Source organism: Etheostoma spectabile, unplaced genomic scaffold (assembly GCF_008692095.1).
Source record: "Etheostoma spectabile isolate EspeVRDwgs_2016 unplaced genomic scaffold, UIUC_Espe_1.0 scaffold00007018, whole genome shotgun sequence".
Lineage (NCBI taxonomy): Eukaryota > Metazoa > Chordata > Actinopteri > Perciformes > Percidae > Etheostoma > Etheostoma spectabile.
Window position 1 is genome coordinate 21510 of NW_022603445.1, and position 24847 is coordinate 46356.

The 24847-nt window shown below is 45.1% G+C and overlaps 1 non-coding gene across 1 annotated transcript; it reads left to right on the forward strand.

The window, feature by feature from the left end:
- Positions 1 to 4583: 4583 nt before the first annotated feature.
- LOC116678345 (U5 spliceosomal RNA) lies at positions 4584 to 4701 on the forward strand. The gene has a single exon (XR_004329221.1). It is a non-coding gene; the product is annotated as a U5 spliceosomal RNA (small nuclear RNA).
- The last annotated feature ends 20146 nt before the right edge of the window (positions 4702 to 24847 follow it).

A 24847-nucleotide genomic window follows, 5' to 3' on the forward strand; every position in this document is an offset into this window, starting at 1 on the left:
AGCAAGTAACATCACTCAAAGAAAGCTACTGCGATGGTTGGGAATCGAACCCAGGTCAACTGCTTGGAAGGCAGCTATGCTCACTACTATACCACCATCACTGGACAATACAATGTTCACTTCAAATCTTGTAATACATCTGGGCATTGAGACTGAAAGTGCGCTCTATCACTGAGCTACAGCCCCTGATGAGTCAGAAATTCCCTCCAGGGGGTCCTGTGTTATCACATCAACAAGAAAGGGAAGTGTGTTCATTTACATTGTCGCCCTTCGATAGCTCAGTTGGTAGAGCGGAAGACCGTAGAGGCATTAAACCGAAATCCTTAGGTCGCTGGTTCAAATCTGGCTTGAAGGAGCAGTCTCTTCAAGAGTTGCCCTTCACAGATCAAAAAAGTGTTTCTGATTCTGATCAAGAGATGGACAGATGACCCAGAAGCATAATACTTCTTGCCAAGACAGAACAAGAAAAAAAAAAGAGGTGGGGGAGATAGAATTAAGTCCTGACAGAGTAGAGAACTACAGACAAAAGATGTAAAATAGTGCCAAGTGTGACCAGAAGAATTGGAAAAAACTAGCTCCTCCTTTCTCCTGTTTTGTACACAACCCAAAGTTTTACAAAACAAAATATAACTTTCCCCAAATCCCTCAGTTGAATCACAGTCAATATTTGTCTCACAAACCATCTCAATGTCCAATTTAAATAATTTATCCAACAGAATTGAAACTTAAACTTACCCGCTGTTTGAAATTGCTTCCTTGTTGTTTGGATTTCAGAGATGAATCAGCGAGCCCTCCTTGGTGGGAAAATGCAAAGACATAACAAATTCAGTTGTCTCCTACAAGGAGAAGACAAAGAGGACAGATACAGAAGTAATTTACTCTGAGAGGCATTGGAGATCTTATTATGAATAATTAATGTGAAATCATTGGTTAAATGTAAATTTTCATTACAAGTTACTGTTGAAAAACTGAAAAGAATTGTTATTGAGATAGAGGCAGATGAAGTGTTTATGATCCATCAATGATGACAAAAGGATACATCTGCTGTCTGGGGTCTGATTTAAAGGAAATGGTACTCTTTAAAAGTGTTGGGGTTCCAGCGATAAACTAATGAGGAAGAATTTGAAAAATCTAAATCAACCAAAACTAGTCCAGGATCTTTCAAATGTAACACCTGTATCTGTCAAGTCCAGACCATTCCTTGACCGGGAATTGAACCCGGGCCGCGGCGGTGAGAGCGCCAAATCCTATCCACTAGACCATCAGGGAGTCACATCTGTCAAATTTATTTTTGTAGATGTGATTTTCCTTTGTGTGTAATTTAGCATCTTTCTCATCTTTTCTCTCATTTCCTCTTTTTTTCCTCCTTTTTCCTCTTCCTTTTCTTCTTTTTCCTTCGTCCCTCTCTCTTCCCCTTTTTCCTCTTCTTCCACCCCCTATGAGACTGTTGATCCCCAGCTTTGGCGCAATGGCTAAGGCGTCTGACTATCAGAGATGGCAAAAGTACTCACTTTCCGTACTTAAGTAGAAGTACAGATACTTGTGTTAAAAAATACTCGGTAAAAGTGGAAGTACTGATTAAACTTCTTTACTCAAGTAAAAGTAACAAAGTACAGGCTTGGAAATTTACTTAAAGTATAAAAGTAAAAGTAGCCTTGCGAAAGCTACCTGGAGCACACAAATGTTACTAGAGAGACGCTGAGGGACATCAGTGGACATGGAGGACACGTCTTTATATGGCAAAGGCTACATTTTAAATGGATGTCTGCCAACAGGCCTAAAACATAACATATATGATTATAATGACTCAAACTGGGACTCCAGGTTAATAAGATTCTGACTTATTAGCAAGATATGAATTCAGTTGTGATTCTGTGAGAATTAACAGATCCAGTTTTTATTTTTAATCTTTCCCCCTAACATTTAAATTAATCTACATGTAGGTATGTGCTCAAATATGGCTTCTGGAAATAAAATAAAGGATTTAAATATGAATGACTAAACAGACATTAATGAAGAAGTTCCCCTGCACATTGGCCAGGAGTCCTTCTTGATGCCTACTGTCTCAAACATCTCTCTCAGATAAGGCCGAGGATGATGGGAATGTCTTGCTGTTTTCTTCTTTTTCAATCATGTCGCCCTCCATACAACTATGTGCTAACGTTAGTGCCATCCATACTACTATGTGCTAACGTTAGCACCATCCATACTACTATGTGCTAACGTTAACACCATCCATACTACTATGTGCTAACGTTAGCGCCATCCATACTACTATGTGCTAACGTTAACACCATCCATACTACTATGTGCTAACGTTAGCACCATCCATACTACTATGTGCTAACGTTAACACCATCCATACTACTATGGGCTAACGTTAGCACCATCCATAATACTATGTGCTAACGTTAACACCATCCATACTACTATGTGCTAACGTTAGCGCCATCCATACTACTATGTGCTAACGTTAGCACCGTCCATGCTACTATGTGCTAACGTTAGCGCCATCCATACTACTATGTGCTAACGTTAGCACCGTCCATGCTACTATGTGCTAACGTTAGCACCATCAAGGCACAATGATTTGCTGTGAATTAATGCAGAATGCAGAATCTGTTGAGTTGTCTTAGTCGTGCGTCAAATGCAACGTACAGTAGATATATTCCCATCCATTTATATTGAATATGGTATTGATGACGTAAACAATAATAGCGATAACTCCAGTGAAATAATGTGAAAGTTGAGGACTAGATTAGGACTGGATTAAAGGTGAATCTGGTGTCCAACTTGGCCCCAGGTGTGTCTGTTAAAACAGACGGAGACAACTTCTCTCTAGCTAAGTTTCTATCCACTTCTCATTTGAATTACAGAATCTGAAGTTCGGTCAAAAAAAAAAAAAAAACTCATGCGAATAAAGCTGGTGAAACTGTTGATTAAGATCAACATGCAAACTGGCTAACAGGTGAAGAACACACCAAAACCACTAGCTAACTTACTTTAAATGTGAAGAACTATAGACCAGTAACAGGCTTAAGTGAACTGACAACATGAGTTATACGACTTACAGTTCTCAAAGACGCACACACATGATCTCAGCTGGTTATCCTTCGGACAGCTCCTTTTCACTTCTCTCACTTTTCTCTCTCCGTGTAGCGCGCACACCCGCTCGCGGTGTGTGGCGCGTGTCCGCGCTATTTTCCGACATAACCTCTTGTAAAAACGAAAGTAACGAGCCAATTTTTAAAATGTAAGGAGTAGAAAGTACCGATATTTGTGTTAAAATGTAAGGAGTAGAAGTAAAAAGTCGCCACAAAAATAAATAGTAAAGTAAAGTAAAAATATCAGAAAAATCTACTTGAGTACAGTAACGAAGTATTTGTACTTCGTTATTTCCCATCTCTGCTCCCAAGACATATGAGAAGTGTTTTAGAAAGGAAAAGGGCTTAGGTTTTACTTATATGTCTGTGATATCAATACATATCTGGAAGATTTATTTATTTATTTATTTATTTATTTATTTATCTTTAAGGCCCTACAACCATTTTTAACATGCAAGTGACCTCACTGCAACCCAAATATTCCAATAACCCAGTTTGTCCTAAAAAAATGATATCTTGACTGTAGACATCAGGGTTGATGTTTTACAAGCTTTTTTATTAAATGAATCCAGACGGAAATGAAACTGTAAAAATGGCCTCAGGGCCCAGAGCGTGTGACTATCACAGAACGCAGTGCGGTGAGCTGAGGAGTTGTATTCAATCCGAGTACAGGCTATCAGATAGCATAACAAGCACTTTAAATGTAGTATATTTATTGCATTATGTTTTTATGGGTGTTACGGCAGGTATGAGAACTGTAGTTTCCATTTTTATAGATGAAATTAACTTGACATTAAGTTTACTCTTCAGCAAATGTAGACATTTCACTTCAGAAACAGATGCTTTGATAAACATGAACACACTTAATACTGCTCCAAAGTATACCAAATAGCAGAGGATGGTTTTGATCCATCGACCTCTGGGTTATGGACCCAGCACTCTCCCGCTGCGCCACTCTGCTCTGCGTTCAAGCTCAGGGGCTGGAAAATCTGTGAGTGACATTCCGAGGAAAGGTTGGGAACCGGTGGCAACCAATCAACCAACAGCAACATTTGGTAGACCTTGTCACTATTTTTTATGTGATATTCCTAATTTCTCTGTCCTTAAATTGGTGCTTTCTGCTGTCAAATTCTGTTTTTGTGTCAAAACGGGTCTGTTTCTTTTTTTAAGTACATATTTGGCCTACATTTGAATTGCATGCGGGTATACATGCATACAGTGGTATGCATTCGTTTAGGAACCCATGCTGAAGTTGACTAAAAGAGGAATTAAAAAAAATCATCTTTTGGAAAGTGATCTTAATGCCTTGATTTAAAAAAAGTAAAATCTGAATCTAAAAGCTGTTCATAACCATGGGCTGGACAATCTGTGAATCACATTGTGAGGGATGGTAAGGGAACATGTGGCAGCCAAGGTTACCGTGATGGTTTGGACTGGGTCGACTAGGGTTTTCTGCTGCTCTCGATCAGACGGCTGTACTCACTCTGGTTTCTCTTCACAATACACAAGTCTTTCGCCTTTTACTAAAGACTTCCTTGAAGGGGAACCCCCCGATGAGATGAAACTCTTTTTGGTGGGCTTTGCTGTTTGGCCGAGCCTTTTGTACTTGTGAAAATTAAGCAGCTCCGATCGCTTCCTGCAGGTTTTTCTGGCTCTGGAGCTGTGGAGTCTGGATCTGTGGTTGGAGACAACTGCTGCCTCCATGTTCCTGATTCTTGTGAAGTGAATGCAATATCTCTGAATGCCTAGAGGGAGTCCCTTTAAATTTGGCATACATAACCACTAGGAGTCGCTGTATATGTATTTCTCCTGAACTGGTGTACATGGTTAATGTAAAGCCCCAGTGGCCTAGTGGGTTCAAGTCCCATCTGGGCTGATTTTTAGCAGAGTGGCGCAGCGGAAGCGTGCTGGGCCCATAACCCAGAGGTAGATGGATTGAAACCATCCTCTGCTGGAGACACACTGATAGACACTCTGAAAGGGTGATGCATCAAGAGGTTATGACATATGAGGAATATCATGTTCTGGTAGTCTACTGTCCATTTTGCCAAATCAACATCCACTACCCGGTCAGGACCCTGTAGTAATATTGACTTTCCAGTGATGTGATGGTAAGTGGTTGGGCTGTATACAGGTTTTGATCATATCCATCGGTTGCATGGACAGGACATCAATACCCCGGTTCCCCCGCATGATCGCTCTCTTGTCTTTGTTGTTCGATGACTATTTGGGCTCACACCTAAACACACCCGAAGCATCTCAGACGAAAATCCCTCTGCACCTCAAAGTGCTCTCAAGCACTCCCAGCTGTGCGTTTGCAGAAGAGCACCTTGTTTTCTTGTAGCTTTGGAAAAAGGCTTTAGCTTATGACAAGGTAAACAAATAACACCATTGTGCTTCTCATTCGTGTGTTCACTTCAGTTATGTATTGAATCAAATCTTTAGAGCTAATAGCCCTCATTTATCAACCTAACGTAGAAATCCAGCGCAGATATGAGCGCAGAAATCCTCTTACAACAGGCTTTACGTGAGATTCATGAAACGTTTGTATCACACCAGTCAGAGCGTAAGAATGATCGTACATTGATAAATGCAACAGCTGGAAAAAATCCTATTAAAATATAACGCCCGAGTATATTCTCGTTTTGAGGCCTCGCCTCTACTATTACGACATAGTTAGACATAATCCGCATAAGAAGTGGAGATTGAACCTTGACATCTCAGGTGCTCTGGTGCCGCCAGCTACCACCAGGCCCAGGGGAATATGCCGCCTAAGAAAATGCAATCCTACCCGATGAGGTTGAGGAGATCAAGAAATCTCTGGACTTCTTGTCGGCGGAGATTTCAACTGTTGCAGAGCAACAGAAGAAAATCATGGATCTGATAAGTGAAATAAAAATGCTAAAGAGGCAAAGCGGGAGAAGATTGGTTTTCTGTAGAATCGAGCTGCTGACCTCGAGCAATATGTGTGATTATCAGCGGCCGGAGAACCAAACAACAGAACTATGCCAGGGTGGCCGCGGATGCTGGATATACCACTGCCAGTCCGAGTGAAGCTACCGAGGAAGAGAAGGAGATGCTGGAACAACAGGCCAGGCCTGATTTTTGGACAGAAAGGCATTTATGTTGATAGCGGGGACATTGAGGATTGTAATACTCTGCCGAGCAAAAACAAACAGCATCTGCATTGGTAATAATCCGGTTCACCAACAGAAAGAAAAAGTCAGCACTCCTCAGACAAGGAAGGAAATTAAAAGGCACCAAGTTTACTTCAGCGAACACTTCAGCAAGAAAAATGCTGATATTGCCAAGAAAGCACTCATACTCAGAAGCAAAACAAGACCCAGGCAACATGGGCAAGAAATTGTAAAATTTACATCAAACTTCATGGGCTGACTTTTAACTGCAGGAGCCTTATCGCAAACCTTTAAAAAATCAAACAGTACCTGAAACAAGAGGAACACAATGTTCACAGCATTTGCAATAACAGAGACTTGGCTCACGGTAGAACAACCGGAGTTGGTGGAGATTTAGGGATATGAACTATCATTCATGAATAGGAAACAATCAAAGGGTGGGGGGTTGCATTATATATTGACCCAAGATATTAATGTCAAATAGTTACTAAAATGTATTTTGTTTTAAATACAATCATGGAATGCATCACAGTACAAATTGAAATGGAAAAATCTAAAAACATTCTAATGAGCTGCATGTATAGGAAACCGGGATCGAATAATGACATGTTTAAGGAAATAATTACAGAAATATTCAGTAATATTCAGTAATTTCAAAATGTTTTTTTATCTGCTGAGATTTCAATATTGACTTGCTCAACCCACAAGACCACAACAAAACAACAGAGTTCATTAATCTGGTGTACAGTCCCGGTTTGTATCCCTCAATCACTCGACCAACCAGAATTACAACCAATACTTCTACACTAATTGATAATATATTTACCAACGTCACTGTCTATAAAGTTGAAAGTGGACTAATAACAAATTATGTCAGTGATCATCTGCCAGTTTTTGAAAACACCATAGCTACACTAAGACCAGGAAGGACGACAACATGACAGATGAACTGATTTAGATTTTGCATTTTCAGAAGAGGACCTTGTTTTCTTTTAGCTGAGAAAAAGGCTTGCACTCGTAAAAGGTAAACAAATTGCACTTTATTGCCCTTATTAAAAATTTAGGCAATTTTAACAGTACAATACAAACATAAGAAACTACAAAACAACAATAACTTGAAGGCGTACAATTAAAAATGGCCAACTTCTAGTGTGTTGGGTTAGGGTTAGGGTTAGGGTTAGGGTTAGGGTAGGGGGTAAACACCACGTCTTGACGAAAAAATTTAATAGACAAAAAACGAAAGGAGATAGAGGATGAAACCAAGCTCCGCCTCCCCATTTTGGGGTCTCTGGACACGCCAGAAGTGTCCGCATGTCTCTACGACTTACGGTTCTCGAGATATGCAAAAATGGACAAAATTTGACGAAAGAAAGTTCATAAGTCCTCGTAGGAAGGTCGCAGCCAGCTCACACTTGGTTCTTTGTAATCCTCTCCTCAAGCCGGATTCTTAGACACCCAACATGGCCTACTTTTGTGACATTTGTTTTTTTTCATTTTGTCTTACTTTGACTAGGACGATTGTATTGCGTTGGGAGTGTGTTCCCGGTGCTCAGGGTTAGGGTTAGGGTTAGGTTGGGTTAGGGTTAGGGTTAGGGGTTAGGGTTAGGGTTAGGGGTTGGGTTAGGGTTAGGGTTAGGGTTAGGGGGTTAGGGTTAGGTTAGGGTAAAACGCAGTGCCCTGGATGGGCGCTGCGAGGGGCACGGGCACAAGGGGACCCCCGGTGTGATTAAAACACTTAAATTTCCTTAAGAGACCTGGTTTGGTTCTAAAAAACTGTTTAAAAGAAGGCCATATGCTCAGAGCAAGGCCAAGGGACCACAGGACCAGACGGACAACGGGAACATAAAACTTTAAATAAAAGGTCTCCTCCACTCCTGCTCAGCTCCTCTCCCCTCTATAATGAATAAATTACAATAATTAAAATATATCATATGTACATTGTAAATACAGAAAAAAAAGGGAAGGGGGGGGGGGCGAAAGAAAAAAAGAAAAGTTAGATAAATAAAATATATAAAAAGTTGTATTGATAAATACAATGCCCGGTGTCCTGTTAAAAGAAATACAATTAAATATATTAAAATATTCTTTTGACATAATCACATTTAAAAGTACTAAAATACAGTTTGAATTGCTTGCCCCTAAGGTTAAAAAGTACACATACCATTAAAATTAGTAAATAAGTGCTTTAAAAAGTGCTTATGAAGATAAAAAGTGCCATGCAATAATAAATAAATAAATAATAATAATAAAACATTTAAAATACATCATAGGATAAAATCACACTGTTAGAAACATGCATAAACCGATGGTATGTGTATCATCATGTTAAAATCCAGAGGCAAGCAATTCATGTTGCAAAACAAATAATAAATATTAATAATATCATTAAATATAACATATAAAAACCCGAGAAAGAAAATCATAAAGGACCACCAAGGCATCTAGTAAATAGCTTTATTTAAAAGAGTGAACATGTAAAGGTCTGTCTATATTTAGGTCGGGCCCCCCTGCAGGCAGAAATCAGTTACCTAAAAAGAAAAAAATAGTAATAAAATCTGGACGGCATTACATAAAATAAGAGAGTTATAAAAATAAAAAGAAAGAAAAAGAAGGAGAACACGTAAGGGGGTTAAAAGACTGGTTCTAGTGCCCTGCAGAGGAGGTCCCGATAAAACCTGAGGAGAAAGGAGATCAGAACAGTGGGAGGGAAGGGTTTCTGCAAACTAAAAACTTAATTAAAAAGAGAAGTGGACCCATGTAAGTACTTTTCATTCAGACCCAAAGGGTCTATGGTTTTTAAAAAATGGATCCACTTCCTCTCCGCTGCCCGTCGCTGACCCGTGGTCCAGGTTCTGTTGCTCTCCAGGCCCATGCTCTGAACATTTTGAGGGCCGTGGAGTTTAAAATGTGCATATAAAACAGTTGTGCCATCGCCCTTATTTAAAATGTATTGGTGTTGTTTTATCCTTAAATAAAGAGCATTTCTTGTCTCCCCCACGTAAAACTTATGGCAGGCCCTGCACCTGATTGCATAGACCACATTAATGGTGGTGTTTGCAGGACCTGTCAAGGGCTAAAACCAGCTCGGCTGTGGGGGTTAAAAATGTGGGGGAGATGAGTAAAACCAATATCCGAACCTCGAAGCGCCTCCCTAGGGTCCTTGTTCTTGTTTAAATTCGTGTGAACTAACATGTCTTTTAAGTTTTTGTTTCTCCTGTAGGCGGAGATCATGCGGCAGTCCTTCAGCACATCGCACTCTTCCCCCGCCCCCCGGAAGTTCCTCTTTATTGTTGGCATTAAGCTTCTCAGGTTCTCCGAGTAGGTGACGACCAAAGGGACGAGGGTCGAGCTGGACGGCTGGCTGGTGCTGGTCTGGTCTCTGTTTGTGAGACCGCCGCTGACCTCCGCCTTGATACCTCTAAGGAAGCGCCTCGAGTAACCCCTCAACCTCATCGCACTAAAAAGTGTCCTAGTGGCCTCCTCCACGTGCTCCGGGAAGGTGCAGATCCTGTGGAAGCGTATCAGCTGGGACTTGATGAGGCCTCTGTACGTGGCTTGGGGTGGTAGCTGGTTTTATGAAGGAGTGCATGGCGATCTGTGTCCTTGAAATAAACCTTGGTGGCTATTGTCTTTGACTGGACGCCGGGCTGTGGAAGAAGACCCTCGTATCGAGGAACTCCACTGTAACGGGTTGAAGGGTGTGCTTAAGTTTTATTTTAGGGTGATGTGAGTTGAGGGTGTCCAGGAAAGTCAGGAAAGTCGGTTCTGAGTTGTCCCATAGGCCGAAGATGTCGTCCAAGTACCGGAAATAAAGCAGGGGTTTGATGGTGAGTTGATGGAAAGCTGTTTCCTCCCAATGGGCCAGGTAGATGTCTGCGTACGACGGAGAGTACTTCCGGCCCATTGCACACCCGCACAGCTGGAGATAGTGTTTATTGTTAAAGGTGAAGTCGTTCCGGGTGAGTGTGAGATGAAGTAACTGTAAATCTGGCTGTCTGGTCTGGATGGGTCAGGGTGCTTATTAAAGATGTGTTTTATGGCAGAGAGGCCAAGTGAAGTTTCAATATTGGTGTACAGTGAGTCTATATCTATTGTAAAAAGGAGAGTGTGACCGGGTACCTGGAGGTTCTTTATTTTATTAACAAATTCATATGTGTCCTTGACGTAGCTGGGGTGCAGTTTAGAAAGTGGGTTAATGTAGTGGTCTATGTATTCCGTGATGTTGTAGGATTCTGATCCGCAGTCGCTGACTATTGGTCTGCCGACCGGAACAACAAAGGGGACCGTCCAAGTCTCAGGAGGCTTGTGGATCTTTGGGAGGAGGTAAAAGAGGCGAGACCTGGGCTCATCCGGACCGTCCAGGTATTTCTTCTGTTTAAAGTTAATGAATTTGTTTTGGTAAAGTTTGTCTGTAATATCCCTAATAAGTGTTTGTGTTTCTATCTGTAATGTGTTAGTAAGTGGTCTATAATATGTGATGTCATTTAACTGTCTGTTGGCTTCTAAAATGTAATTGTTCTTGTCTTGAATAACTATTTGGCCCCCTTTGTCTGCCGGTTTTATGACTATGTGTTTGTTATTACCTAAAGAATTAATAATCTGTTTGTGTTCCTGACTAATGTTGGGTGCTTTGTGTGGAAAGGGGCGCCAATGTGTGAGTGCTTGGTTGTTTTTATTGATTAATTGTGCTATTTCTGGTGATATTGTGTCCAGGTGTGGTTCCCAATGGGACGGTCCGGTGAAGAGCACAGGTTCCCGCCTCTGTCCTCCCTGAAAGTGATCCAGGAGTTTAAGCCTCCTGTGAAAGGTATGTAGGTCCCCCCTGAGCTCCGGCCGGGTGGGAGGTTTGGGTGTGGGGATGAAGGTGAGGCCCTTCTCCAGGATCTCCAGCTGTGCAGGCGTGAGGGAGAAAACAGCAGAAAGATTAGTTATGTTTGACTGGGGGGTTGTACTGTGACAGTTGGTCCCCGTTATGAGTTTAATTGCTGTTTCCAGTACTTGAACAACATCTCGGCCGTGTCTGCTGTCCAGTGGATATTGTCTCTGGCTGTCTGGAAAAGAAGTGGATTGATTTCTGCAAGGAAGGTGTATTTTGAGGTTATTGCATTATTGAGGGTGGTTAGTAGTGCCTGCTGGCGTGGATTCAACCTGTTGGAAAAGTTTATTACAGGGATGTAGATGGTGGCGTTTGGAAAAGTAGTTTGACCAGTTTTTACCATCTGCTGTAGCTGTTTGAATATGGTGGTCTGTTCATGTTCTGAAAGGCAGTTGTTGAGTCCGGCTGAAGGATGACTCCTTATATTCCCTTCTGCCCCAACAGAAAGCTCTATCATGATTGGACAAAAACCCTTTGATTCTAAACGAAACACTTCATCTTATTCTTTAGACTTGACGGAGCCAGCTGCTGTCTCTGTCCTTATGGTTATTGCGTCAACAGATGGCTGTCGCTGTCGTTCTATCTTAGAAGTGAAGAGATTTATCTTTTCTATAGATTAGTTCCGTTTCCTGACCTAAACTTTGGGCAGCGTGACATTTGTCTATCTCCTGACCGCCTGCATCCATAAGCTAAAAGATTATATAATCTAATATATATAAACACACACACACACACACACACACACACACACACACACATATATATAGACATGTAGACATACATACACATAGACTACACACCAGACACACAAGAAACATGCATCTTTTTGCATTAAGAACAATAACAAGCCTGAGTTAGATAAGACTGGGAGAGTAATACCGATACACACACACACACGAACACACACACACACCACACCACACACACACACACACACACACACACACACACACACACACACACACACTGTTTGCTGCAGGTGGCGAGCACTAAACCAAATCAGGTTCTATTGTTTATGACATGTACACAAAATCTAATCTTTATGGCACAATAACGCTTAGTATAATATAAACATACATTTAAAATAATCTAAAAGATTATATAATCTAATATATATAAACACACACACACACAACACACACACACACACACACACACACACACACATATATATAGACATGTAGACATACATACACATATACGTACACAACAGACACACAAGAAACATGCATCTTTTTGCATTAAGAACAATAACAAGCCTGAGTTAGATAAGACGGGAGAGTAATACCGATACACACACACACACACACACACACACACACACCCACACACACACACACAACACACATATATAGACATATAGACATACAGACACATACTACACATAGACTTACACACCAGACACACAAAACATGCATCTTTTTGCATTAAGAACAACACACACACACACACACACACACACACACACCACACTCACACACACACACACACACACACACCCACACACACACACTGTTTGCTGCTGGTGGCTGAGCACTAAACCAAATCAGGTTCTATTGTTTATGACATGTACATAAAATCTAATCTTTATGGCACAATAACGCTTAGTATAATATAAACATACATTTAAAATAATCTAAAAGATTATATAATCTAATATATATAAACACACACACACACACACACACCCCACACACACACACCCACATATATAGACATGTAGACATACATACACAAGACGTACACACCAGACACACAAGAAACATGCATCTTTTTGCATTAAAACAATAACAAGCCTGATTAGATAAGACTGGAGAGTAATACCGATACACACACACACAAACACACACACACACACACACACACACACACACACGACACACACACACACACACACACACACCATACACCAACACACCCACACACACACACACACACCACACACACACACACACACACACACACACACACACACACCTGTTTGCTGCTGGTGGCTGAGCACTAAACCAAATCAGGTCTATTGGTTATGACATGTACACAAAATCTACTCTTTATGGCACAATAACGCTTAGTATAATATAAACATACATTTAAAATAATCTAAAAGACTATATAATCTAATATAATAAACACACACACACACACACACACACACACCCACACACACACACACACACACACATATTACATACATACACATATACGTACACACCAGACACACAAGAAACATGCATCTTTTTGCATTAAGAACAACACACACCCACACACACCACACACACCCACACACACACGTTTGCTACTGGTGGCTGAGCACTAAACCAAATAAGGTTCTATTGTTTATGACATGTACATAAAATCCAATCTTTATGGCACAATACGCTTAGTATAATATAAACATACATTTAAAATAATCTAAAAGATTATATAATCTAATATATATAACACACACACACACACCACCACATATATATAGACATGTAGACATACATACACATATACGTACACACCAGACACACAAGAAACATGCATCTTTTTGCATTAAGAACAATAACAAGCCTGAGTTAGATAAGACTGGGAGAGTAATGCCGATACACACACACACGAACACACACACACACACACACACACACACGAACACACACACACACACACACACACACACACACACACACACACACACCACACACACACACACACAGTTTGCTGCTGGTGGCTGAGCACTAAACCAAATCAGGTTCTATTGTTTATGACATGTACACAAAATCTAATCTTTATGGCACAATAACGCTTAGTATAATATAAACATACATTTAAAATAAGCTAAAAGATTATATAATCTAATATATATAAACACACACACACACACACACACACACACACACACACACACACATAGACATATAGACATACATACACATAGACGTACACACCAGACACACAAGAAACATGCATCATTTGTCATTAAGAAACAACACACACACACACACACACACACACACTGTTTGCTGCTGGTGGCTGAGCACTAAACCAAATCAGGTTCTATTGTTTATGACATGTACATAAAATCCAATCTTTATGGCACAATAACGCTTAGTATAATATAAACATACATTTAAAATAATCTAAAAGATTATATAATCTAATATATATAAACACACACACACACACACACACACACATATATAGACATGTAGCGACTGGTGGTGGTTTAGGGCCGAGGCCACTGCCCAGAGAATTACTCCGATTAGTGTCTGGGCACGCTTGGAGCACATCGCTGTCATGCACACACCTTACTTTGTGATGCTATTTGCGGAACTCGCGCAGAGCAAATGGTATGTGTTTCACAAGACTGCAGTTGCCAGAAGCAGTATTGCCAGCTACGTGTTTGGACAACTCAAACGGGACAGCAGCAGATTTGACCAAGGAGAAGGTCCGGACAGGTTCCTGAAGCTGTGGTGGAGAATACAGGCCAAGCGAAGTTCCAGAACTCTGACAGTCTCGATCCCTTGGTATCTACAATTGCAAACTGATGATGAGGATAATAACAGATGGAATATAAGGAATGACATATTCATTGGCAGAAAACCAGAACCGTTGTACACATTCCTGAAAAAACAGTGCCTATGTCACGAACTAAGTCACACTGCCGCACGCACTGCAGATGTAGATGTGACGACAAAGATGACCAGACTGCCCAGGGGACACGTGTCTACATTATCATTGAGAGTGATGGTTCCCAAGAGACACATCGAAGATATTCTACATTCTGCAGTAAAGGCTTATGAGGACAGACAAGCCACTTGCTGGGCGTGGAGTCTAGCAGCCCAAAGGACGCATTGGGAACACATGGCCTGCAGCAAAATGCTGGCACCCAGGCTTGATTGTCTGGTGCTTGAGGCCGCAAACGAGGTGAATAAAGACAAAGCTGTGATGATGCATGTGGTGACGACTCTGGACTCTCAATGGCAGACCTTGGACTCTTGGATGGTCAGCGTGCGAGTCAAGTCCTTGAACCAGGACCAGCTCACTTCTCACATAAACAAAGTCCTCCTAGGGGTAATGGGCTCTCTCAGAGACATGTGTCTGGCAAACAATAGACCTCCCAGACAGGTGTATGTAGAGAACAAGCTCGCCGCAGTGTTCTTTGTACACTGTGAGACTGGAGACGTGCTATCTCTATTACCGTTTGTCTCATTGTCAAAGTTGTACAGGTATGCTGAGGCTGCTGGTCCTGTGGCACGCACGTCTCTCGGGGCATCTGAGAGCTCAGGTCCCAAGGACAATCTGAAGCCCACGTGATCTTGGTCGAACACATAGAGCCCATCGCAGGCCATGTCCTCAGGCGAGTCTCCCATTCGCACGTAGCCATGATTCAGCTGTCGAAGCGTGCAATATGCGGTGATGTGCGAGAATAACCATATGAGGGAAGCTATCTTTCTGTTATATGTGGTGGGTTGAACTGTTTTTGCCAACTGTAGCTCAACCCCCTTGGCCAAAGATAAAGCAATCATAGACACTCTCTTAGAGTTGTTTACACTCTTCACCAGACTCGCAGCAATCTCTACAGGAAAGCCCGAACCTATCAGGTGTTTGAATAACACAACTCTCTCTGCCGTCAAGTTGTACCTAGGCTGGTATCTTCGCACGGGACCTATCATGGCCATGCACACATACGAGAGAAGCTTGTCATTGTTACCCGTCGAGGCTGAGGACCTTAGGTTCAGTCTCAGTTCTTCGACATTGAGCTGAGCTCGAAGCCTGTCACAGCTAAACTCGGGGTACCCTTCCGACAGCACTTGGGCTCTCACACGGCTCCTGTTCAACGAGCCGTAACATTGGTGAAGGCAACGCAACGGGTAGGAACTCAGATACCTGGGGGCCTCTAGCTCCTCGAGTGTGTGGCTGTGCGATTTCAGTTCGTGGAGTATTTCTTTGCCCAATGTCTTCTGTTTGGTTATCTCATCGTGCCTCTTGAGTGACTCCAATTGCTCGAGAAACCTCATGGGTCTTAGACATTCACCCGCATCGCCACTGTCCTCGCTCTCGTCGGTCATGAACACGCCACCGCAGGGTCCGGCTCTCACCATTTCCCCATTGTCATCAATGCGGAGATCGGCAGTGTCCTCCTTTGCCCTCACAAACTGTTCGTGCCTCAGCGTGAAGTGGTAGCACGACATCTTCCTCCTCACGTCTTTCCACGTGTCGGCGGTTATTTCCGCTTCGAAAAAACATTCTGGACATTCCTTGGTGTCCATGGCCAGCTTCGGCACAATGGGGTACCGGAGCATGAGTGACATAAAGTCCTGCAGCGAATTCAAGGAGTTCAGGGACTCTTCTTGTGAGCACGTAATGAACTCTCTGCTCAGTCTTGCGTATGTGTGTACGACTTCGGACAGCGTCAGCGGCTGATTGGGTTTATGTGCTATGGTGTCTTGGTTCTCTACGCCCCGCACCGTGAGCCACACCGTGTATTCATTTATACGTTCGATACAAGGCTCTTGGGGCGTCAAGGCCGATCGCCTGGGCTCCTCAAACGCATCCACAAAGGTCCGCAGTTGTGGCTCAATCTCCCCAAGCAACCTTGCCCTGCACGCAAGATCGTACAGCTCGCTCACTCGCAGCCCGTGGCTTCGGCGAGACTCGCTCTCAGAGCCTCTAGAGCTCCCGGGGCTACGGCATCTGCAATCCCCCTCTGCCCCTGCCACTCTGCTAGACACACCATGACTCCTATCCATCTGGGGTCCTGTGAGCACGTAGGGTGTTTTATGTCACCTCTCTTGCACACAGAAGGCCAGAGAGTCGTTAGCTGAGCAAATGCAGACATGCCACTATGGCCGATAAACTTCTTGGGCGAGGCGTAGTGCCCTGCAAGCTTGTCATAGCCAGTAAATGCTGAGTAGCAGGCCTCTCTTTCTATATTGTGTGGCAACTCCCTAAACGTGTACACCAGAGCGCCCGCTCTCTTCCTGCGGCCAAAGGTCACGACTATGCAGCGGCTAATCCCCCGAGCGAGTTTCACCATCTCTTCTCTCCCCTCGTGTACCACAATTGCAATCTTTGGACGGCTAGGATGCACAGTAGGGGAGAGTTTGTCGGCCAAGGCAAGCGTTCCCATAACCAGGTTGAGAACCCTCTCACCAGCAGCATCCGAGGAGCCGTGCACAAACACAGGTCTCAGTCCGCAGCCATAGATCAGCACTGTGCAGACATCGTACATCAGCGAGAGAAAGTTATGAGGCCTGTAGTACTTGACGAGACTGCCTGACTCGTCCAATGCCCCTCCGTTCCTGTACTCCGGGTTGTGCACAGGTTCGAAGAACACATGTCCTTCGTTCCCAGGGAGACGGGGGACTAGTTCAATCTCGAGACGGGAATTGAGTAAGATGAAACTTGAAAGATCCCTCTCATGCCACTCGCAGTCCACAATCGTGGGTTCCCCGTGCTGGGCCTCACCGTGTCCTCCTTTACCGTGTACCACACGGTCATCTTCAAAACCTTCCTCATTATGGTCTTCCCCTTTTGAGTGATCATCGAGGTTATGCGACTCGGGTCTGTCTTCGTCAGACCTCACAATGTTTGCAGCATTCTGTTTGACGAAGGACTTTCTGTAGTCAATCAGGTACCAAAATCTGTCTCTTCTAGGTATCAGTTTCCCATCGGAGCACCTCTGCCATTGCAGCTGCTCTCCGTACCAACTACCACAGTCTTGAGGCAGCACCTCGACCAAGTCTGTGTTCCCAGACTCCCATCTGTACTTTAACTCAGACACCTTGGAGCAAAAGGTACCCGGCTCCCTCTTTGACCACGGCAAGGCCCTCTTCCACGTTTCGGGACCTTGAATTCCCATGGGTATGCGTCGCAGCTTGCAGAACTCCCTCAGCGATAGGTGGCAGCAAACGTGAACCTGGGCACACTCGCCCACGCAGGCTTTTGTGCCATCCACGGGAGTGGTAACGACAGCATGTACCCCTGGCTCCTCTTTCATTGTCTTAGACACTTTCAAACTCCCCGGGTTTGAATGCAACACCAGATTACCAGCCGAGTTGACGAGAACAATCCCTTTGGACCTTGCAACCGTCATAGACACATCATCCCTGCAGGGCTCATTGCAAGAGACCAGGTAGCTGGTGCTACTTGTTTTCAGAACGTCTAAACCCGGGGGCAGAGTGTGAGTCCAAGATTCAGTCTCAGAGTCCGCTTCGGGTGTGAAGACAGTCACTGACCGCGATCTGAAAGGTCCTGTGGCACCCGCGAACCAGGCCAACGCACGCTGCAGGTACTTGTACACCCCATTTCTTAGGCATTTTATCTCCAGCTCTTCGTGCACCTCTCCCGAGAGCATTCTACACGCCAGGGCCATTGCGAACTCTGGAGCCGAGCACACCTCCTTGAAATAAATCAGACTCTCGCCAAACAGTGGCAAGTGTGCCTTTGCGGTGTCACACTGTGTGCCCTCATCATTACAGGGCAATGCGTACCACTCTCCGGGTCCCACAATCACAATCAGGTTGGCCATGGGTACCAGGGCATCGCGTTTGAATGTGTTCAGGCCTTTGTTCACCACCTTGCAAACGCCTCTGGTCCACACCTTTTCCGTAGGGCACGTCAGCACACGGGAGCACAAGACGTTGAAGCCTTTCCACTCCGCAGGGTCTCGGATCTGAGCCGTCCTAGAGTCAAGTCCCATGCACGTGATGAGCGTGGCAAGCTTGTTGTGCGGTGGCTCTCCTAGACAACTCCTTTGTCCAAAGGTGAATTTGGCAGGAGGCGCGGCGCACAGCCACTTTACAGTGTCGACGAGGCCAGAACCGCTAGGCCCTATTACAGTCAAGCTCTCAGACACGGGGTAATCCAGTTCCCAGTCTTGATCCTGACACGTGTCACCCGGGGCCTTCTTGAATGTCCACCTGAAGCCTATCAGTTTGGCCCAAGACCTCCCGTTCACATCGCCGTACCCCTCCAAGGGATCCCGGCCTCCGCAGCGCATGAACATTTCGTTGATGACACAGCTCTTTGTCTTACACTCTATGCGGTCTCGCGACTCTAACGGATTGGGTCCCGGCCACTCTGGGTCCTCTTTCTGCAACACATGCGTTCTGTATGCTGAGCTGCTCTCCACAACCACCGCCACCGACTCCAGCTTGTGCACTAGGGGCCCCTGGTTTCTGAGGTAGAACAGCGGCGACTCGGCCGCAAACGCCAAAGTGTAGCCGTCAACCACCGTGGTGCCCGGGTAGCGCTTGACCCCAGAGGACCTGCTCACCAGGCGCATGAATGCCAAATCCCCGAGACCAGTGTTGACCTTGGATGGGAAACACTGCACCTTGTCAAACTCAAACACGGGACCAAGTGTCATAGAATAGGCTCGCAAGAGGAGCTCCTCTTCGTCCCCGCAAGGCAGCAGCTCACAACCTGTCCTGAATTCTGACGGCATTAATGGCTTTGGGTTGCAACACCTCGACAGCAGAGGCGCTAGCCTGTGGTCCTGAGCACACAAGAAGGCTCCCACGGTGTTTGTCCTCAACCTCCGCGTGTGGAACGGGGCCTCGGTGCTTCTGGTCCACACCGATGCACCTCTGTGTCTACTCAGGGTGATGAGCTTGTAGTTGGGGAAGCAGTTGACCCTGCAGCTTTCCGCTAAAATGGCTCAGGAGAGCGTATGTAGGAGACAGCTCGCCCCTGCCATGCAGTGTGAACTCATAGTCGAGCATCACGTCTCCAACTTTCATGTCAGGGACACAGGGGTGAACTGACCTGTAGAACCACGTCAGACAAGAGCTCACGTCAAAGTTCCTCTTGGCACCCCGCGTGACAGTGAGCCTCGCGCAGTGGCCCAGTAGCACGGCCTCGTCTAGGCATGCCTCGTACACGGAGCCACATTCACCCGGGGCTCTGTCCGCCCTGACCAACGCGTAGTGATTCGGAGATGAAATCGTGAAATCGTGAGGTTGAGCTTGTATTCCGAGAGCGGGTAGGCCAGCGTGTCTTCGTCGCTCTCCTTGAGATCAGCGTCTCTCGCTATCTCCACACAAGGGAAGTATTCTCCATTTCCTATGGCTGAGGGCGCCTCGAACGGGCCAGCTTGTTGCCTCTGTGATGACCCAAGCCAAGATCTGTTGTAGAGAGGCTCTGTGCAGTCAGCGTCTCTGATATCGGGCTCGTCAATCTCAACCCCGATTGGGCACGGATGCGTCCTCCTGCGAGCGGTCCTAAAGAGGCGAAAGAGTTTCTGCTCTTCGTAGCCTCTCGCTGTCTCGCCACATATGGCCTGCTCTATCCGGGACATGTCTGCGACCAAACCCACATTGGCAACTACCCGCGAGTGGCCTTCCGTCAACCTAGCCGCTTTGGGAGAGTAATTGAGTTGAAAGAAGCACTCGCTGCGATCGAGCAACGGCGTAGGTAGGCGATTGGGCCCCGCTCCAGGACAGAGACACAGGTCATCCGTGAGCAAAGTGCCGCCCTCGCGAAACCAACATGATTCGGGCAGCACGCCGTTTGTATTCGGAATCTTCAACGTAGCTCTGCTGCGACCGTGCTTTGAGTGAAACAAACCACACGCACGCAATATCTTCAAGTCAACCAGGCCCAGTGTGCGTAGACCAATAGTGGGATACTTGAAACTTGATGATTGATATCCTCCACGCCCAAACAAGACGACATGTCCGGTTCTTGCGCCAAACCTGGGCACCGCGCTGATGACTCTGGCTATGTGTGCCACTGCTCGCTCTTCGTCGTCCGAGTCATCCACACAATTGCAATCAGAGGTGCTGCTGCCCTCCAGACCCTCTTCCTTTCCCGTGTACTCATGTATATCCTCACCATTATCATCGGTATCCTCGTCGTTGTTGCTACTATCGACTTCCTCCCACTTGTCATCGCCAGTCCCTCCCTGGTCCTCGCTTTGCAAACCTTTCTCGCAGTCACTGCCGCCACCAGATTCCTCATTGCTGTCTTTAGCGGTTAACCCATCTCGGATTCGCAACATCTCCTCTTCTAGGTCCTCTCGCATTGCCTCCTCTCCATGCGATAGGTCCAGTGTCACAAGCCTCGAGTGCACTCTCGGATTTGCGGAGACAAGCCTTCTGAGTTCAGATAACGTTGAATGGTGTTGCACGGTAAACACAAAGCTGCTCCTTTCCGATGCGCCAAAGGACTCCGTCAGACACAGGTATGACAAGAGCAGAACTTGAGCCTCTCGCACGCTCAGATTGGACACAAACGAAAGCCGGACAGGGCTGCAAGTGCGCTCCGGTTCAATGACACCTAGCCGTTTGAATGCATCAAACGCGTACATTATAGCCATGCACCCCTGGAAACGTAACGCTCTCGGTGCAACAATGGTCATGGTGGCTGGTAACAGGCACATTGATTGATCAAAGAGATGGTGGCCTCTCGACCCAAACCCTCTCGGTAGGACACTTTGATACTTGGAGCTCCTGAGGACGTGCAGTGTGGGCACCTCCCCTGCGAAACAGTCCTCACCTGGGCGCCTGTGGTCTCCATCTCCGTTGCAGGATATCATGAGAGGAGGTACACCCGCTAGACCCCTTTCGATTTTCAACAGAGAGTGACCGCAGGGGAACCATTCCGTCACACACCCTGTCGGAGCAGTGATATCGCAGTGTCTCAGCTGAATGTCCCCTCTGACCACCCCTGGTGTCATGCCAGCCCAGCGTGTCGGTACAATCACCAGAGCATCCCTCAGTATGTGCCTCAACAGGAGCACATTCTTGTTCTCTGCGAGAATAGCAAATCCCGATGGGAGTCTGGTCATGTCTCTGAGACACGTCAAGCCTTCATGGTCGCAGCAGCTTATGGGAACGTTCAACTGTTCACGCGTGAGAGGCTCATTGAGTTCATTGACCCAGGGAACGAGGCTGTCTCTCAGTGTCGACTCAGGCTCCAGTGGGTCCAGATCTCTCAAATCTAAGCCTAACCCTCGATCGGGTAGAACGCATTTCAGCGTGTACTCCGTGCCCAACCTAGAGTCTCCCATTGCCAAAGCACACAGCGTGCGGACAATCTCCTCTCGACAGCCTTCATCAAAGATCAGACAGACATCGGTCTTCCACGAGGCAATCGATCTGTACAGACATAGTGCGTCTCTCGTGTAGATGTAGCCCGCTTCTACCTTCAGACCTCGTATGTCGCACTCCTTGACCGCGTAACACGTCTGCCGATTTGAACACAAGATGTCGTGCGAGTCAGAGTGTCGGCAAATTGCCAGCGAAGGCAACGCCGGCACTCCTCTGCTTTGTAGCCTAAAGGCCACATCAGAGAACACCGACAGGTTCTCCTCGAACGCTGTGAAAGCCTCATCTCCGAGTCTCCTCAGGGGACCTGGGTCTGTGAAATCCTCAATCCGTACCACACGACCTCTGCTGTCAACCGTTACAAGCGAGCCATCTCCGGTCCACACCTTGTACAAGGTCTTGGAAATATTTAAGGGCGATAAAGAGAGACACTTGTTCAGTTCCCTGTGGTACAGGACCCGACACCTGGCAACAAACCGGGACAGCCACTTTGGATCCAACTGAGCAAAAACTTCACTGCGGCCGCCAAACAGGTGTGACAGTTCGTCCTCCGTGAGCTGGAGCCTTTCCCATTTCAGGCAAATGTACACGTAAAAGATGTACCTGTCACACATGTGAACGAGGTCTTTTGGGCTACATCTATTTGACCCAATAGCAACAAGAGCTCTGGGTCTCTGACAAACACCTGTATTCAAGGCCATGGTCTGGAACAGAGGACGCCACCAGTCTGATGGCTCTCTCTACTCATTAAGAGAGGCATTGGCTAACGCACTGTTTGATAGTTTTGCAAATTATGACCTACAACGTGTCAACGAACACTCAATTTCTCATCAGTGAATTTGCGTGTGTCAATGTCAATGTCATATTTATTTGTATAGCACATTTACAAGGCCGAGGCCTACCAAAGTACTTCACAATAAAAAAGCACAAAGAAATAAATATGAAACAGATACAATAAAAGACACAATAAAATAACAACAACTAAGAAAATAGAATACAACATTCATCAAGGCAGCTCCCCTGAGCCAAACGCTTTTCACGGGTATCAATGCTTACAACTTCAGCCCATAGCTCATGTGTGCTAGCATTCCTAACCTTGGTCATGTTTTACGTCTATGTCTGAGGTTACATTTAATCTTTAGCATTTGTTTCATCAGTGTATTTGATATATATATTTGTTTCATCAGTGTATTTGTTTATATATATATATATATATATATATATATATGTTTGTCATCACAGGTATAATAGCTTCATCAGCCTGTCACAAGCTGGAGTAAGGCAAGGCAAGGCAAGGCAGCTTTATCTGTATAGCACATTTCAGCAAAAGGGCAATTCAAAGTGCTTTACACAAAATCAGTTAAACAACAGTACCCAGAGGCACTCACTGGTCTGTGTTCAGGAGCCTTTTTTCTGTTGTGGTTTGTTGGTGTAGGGCTGTGCGAGCTTTACTCACCTTTGCTCATGTGTATGGCCCAACCTCAGCTGGAGTATCCGTTTCTAAGCATCATCCGTATCCTCTTCAGCCTGTCCCGTGTTTGCATGCCTCAAAGCGCTGTCTGCTCCGTGCATCTGCGATTTCATTGAAAGTAGATAAGAAAGAAAATGAAAAAAGGAAATGGCTAGACTATGTTTCACAAAACAGTATATGTAAGTTTCTCTAGGCTTAGGCAAGGTTTAGCTGGTTGGTCCGTGAACGGATTTCCCTGACACTGCCATGTTATGTTTAGCTTAAAGAAGACAAAATACTACCATTTTAATTCCTGCTACTGCTTGATTAAAAAACAGATTAAAATTGCATTATAATTAAATTAATTAAAATTAAAAGTAAATTCAATTAAATTGATATTAATTAAATTAAACAACTTGCTAGAAATCATCCAAAATAGTTTACTGATACACATAGATACAATTGCAATGATCTCTTTCCACATTTTTGTGTGAGGGTGCATTCCCAGAGGCTTTGAAACAAGCTAACCTTCTGTGTGCCACACTTGACGCAAGTATCCAGAGCCTGATGGCTCCTAACGCGTAAGTACTCTAGAGCAGGGCCCGTGTGTGAAAACTACACCAGGACATGTTGCCATTTGTTCAAAACCCTATAGATTAATTGCTCATATTTCTCACCTATGTCTGTGGCTCTATTCTGTCCTGATGTACTTGTCACTTGTCATCTATATTACCAAATAGCGACGAGATCTCTGTGTCTCTGTCGAAAGCCCGGCCATGGTTGCCACCTCGCTCTGGAAGAGTGGGCGTGACGCGTTTGATGGCTCTCTCTGCTCATTGGGTGATGTCCTGACCCGCGCGGTATCTGAGATCTTCGCAAAATACGAACAACACCTCAAGGATCAGGCGAGTGCACGGGTCTCGGTTCCCACCTATGCTGAATCAATTGAACTGGGGTCTGTAGCCGACAGTCGTGGCAGCAAGCCAGACCTGCATCACGATGAAAACAGTATGAGTTCCGAGGATTCCTGTGATGGGGAGTTACCCAAGAACAAGCTTAGATTCATACGTGTTGAAGGCAGTGACAGCGACGAGTGTATGTCAATATCTACTAACGATCATCACACCAAAGAGGACAATGACACGCTTGAGTCCCCACAGGCCCAGTTTTGGAGAGTTACAAATTGCACAACCGAGAACCTCCTCTTAGTAGATAAAGAAAGGAGAACAGCAGGAGCACGCTCG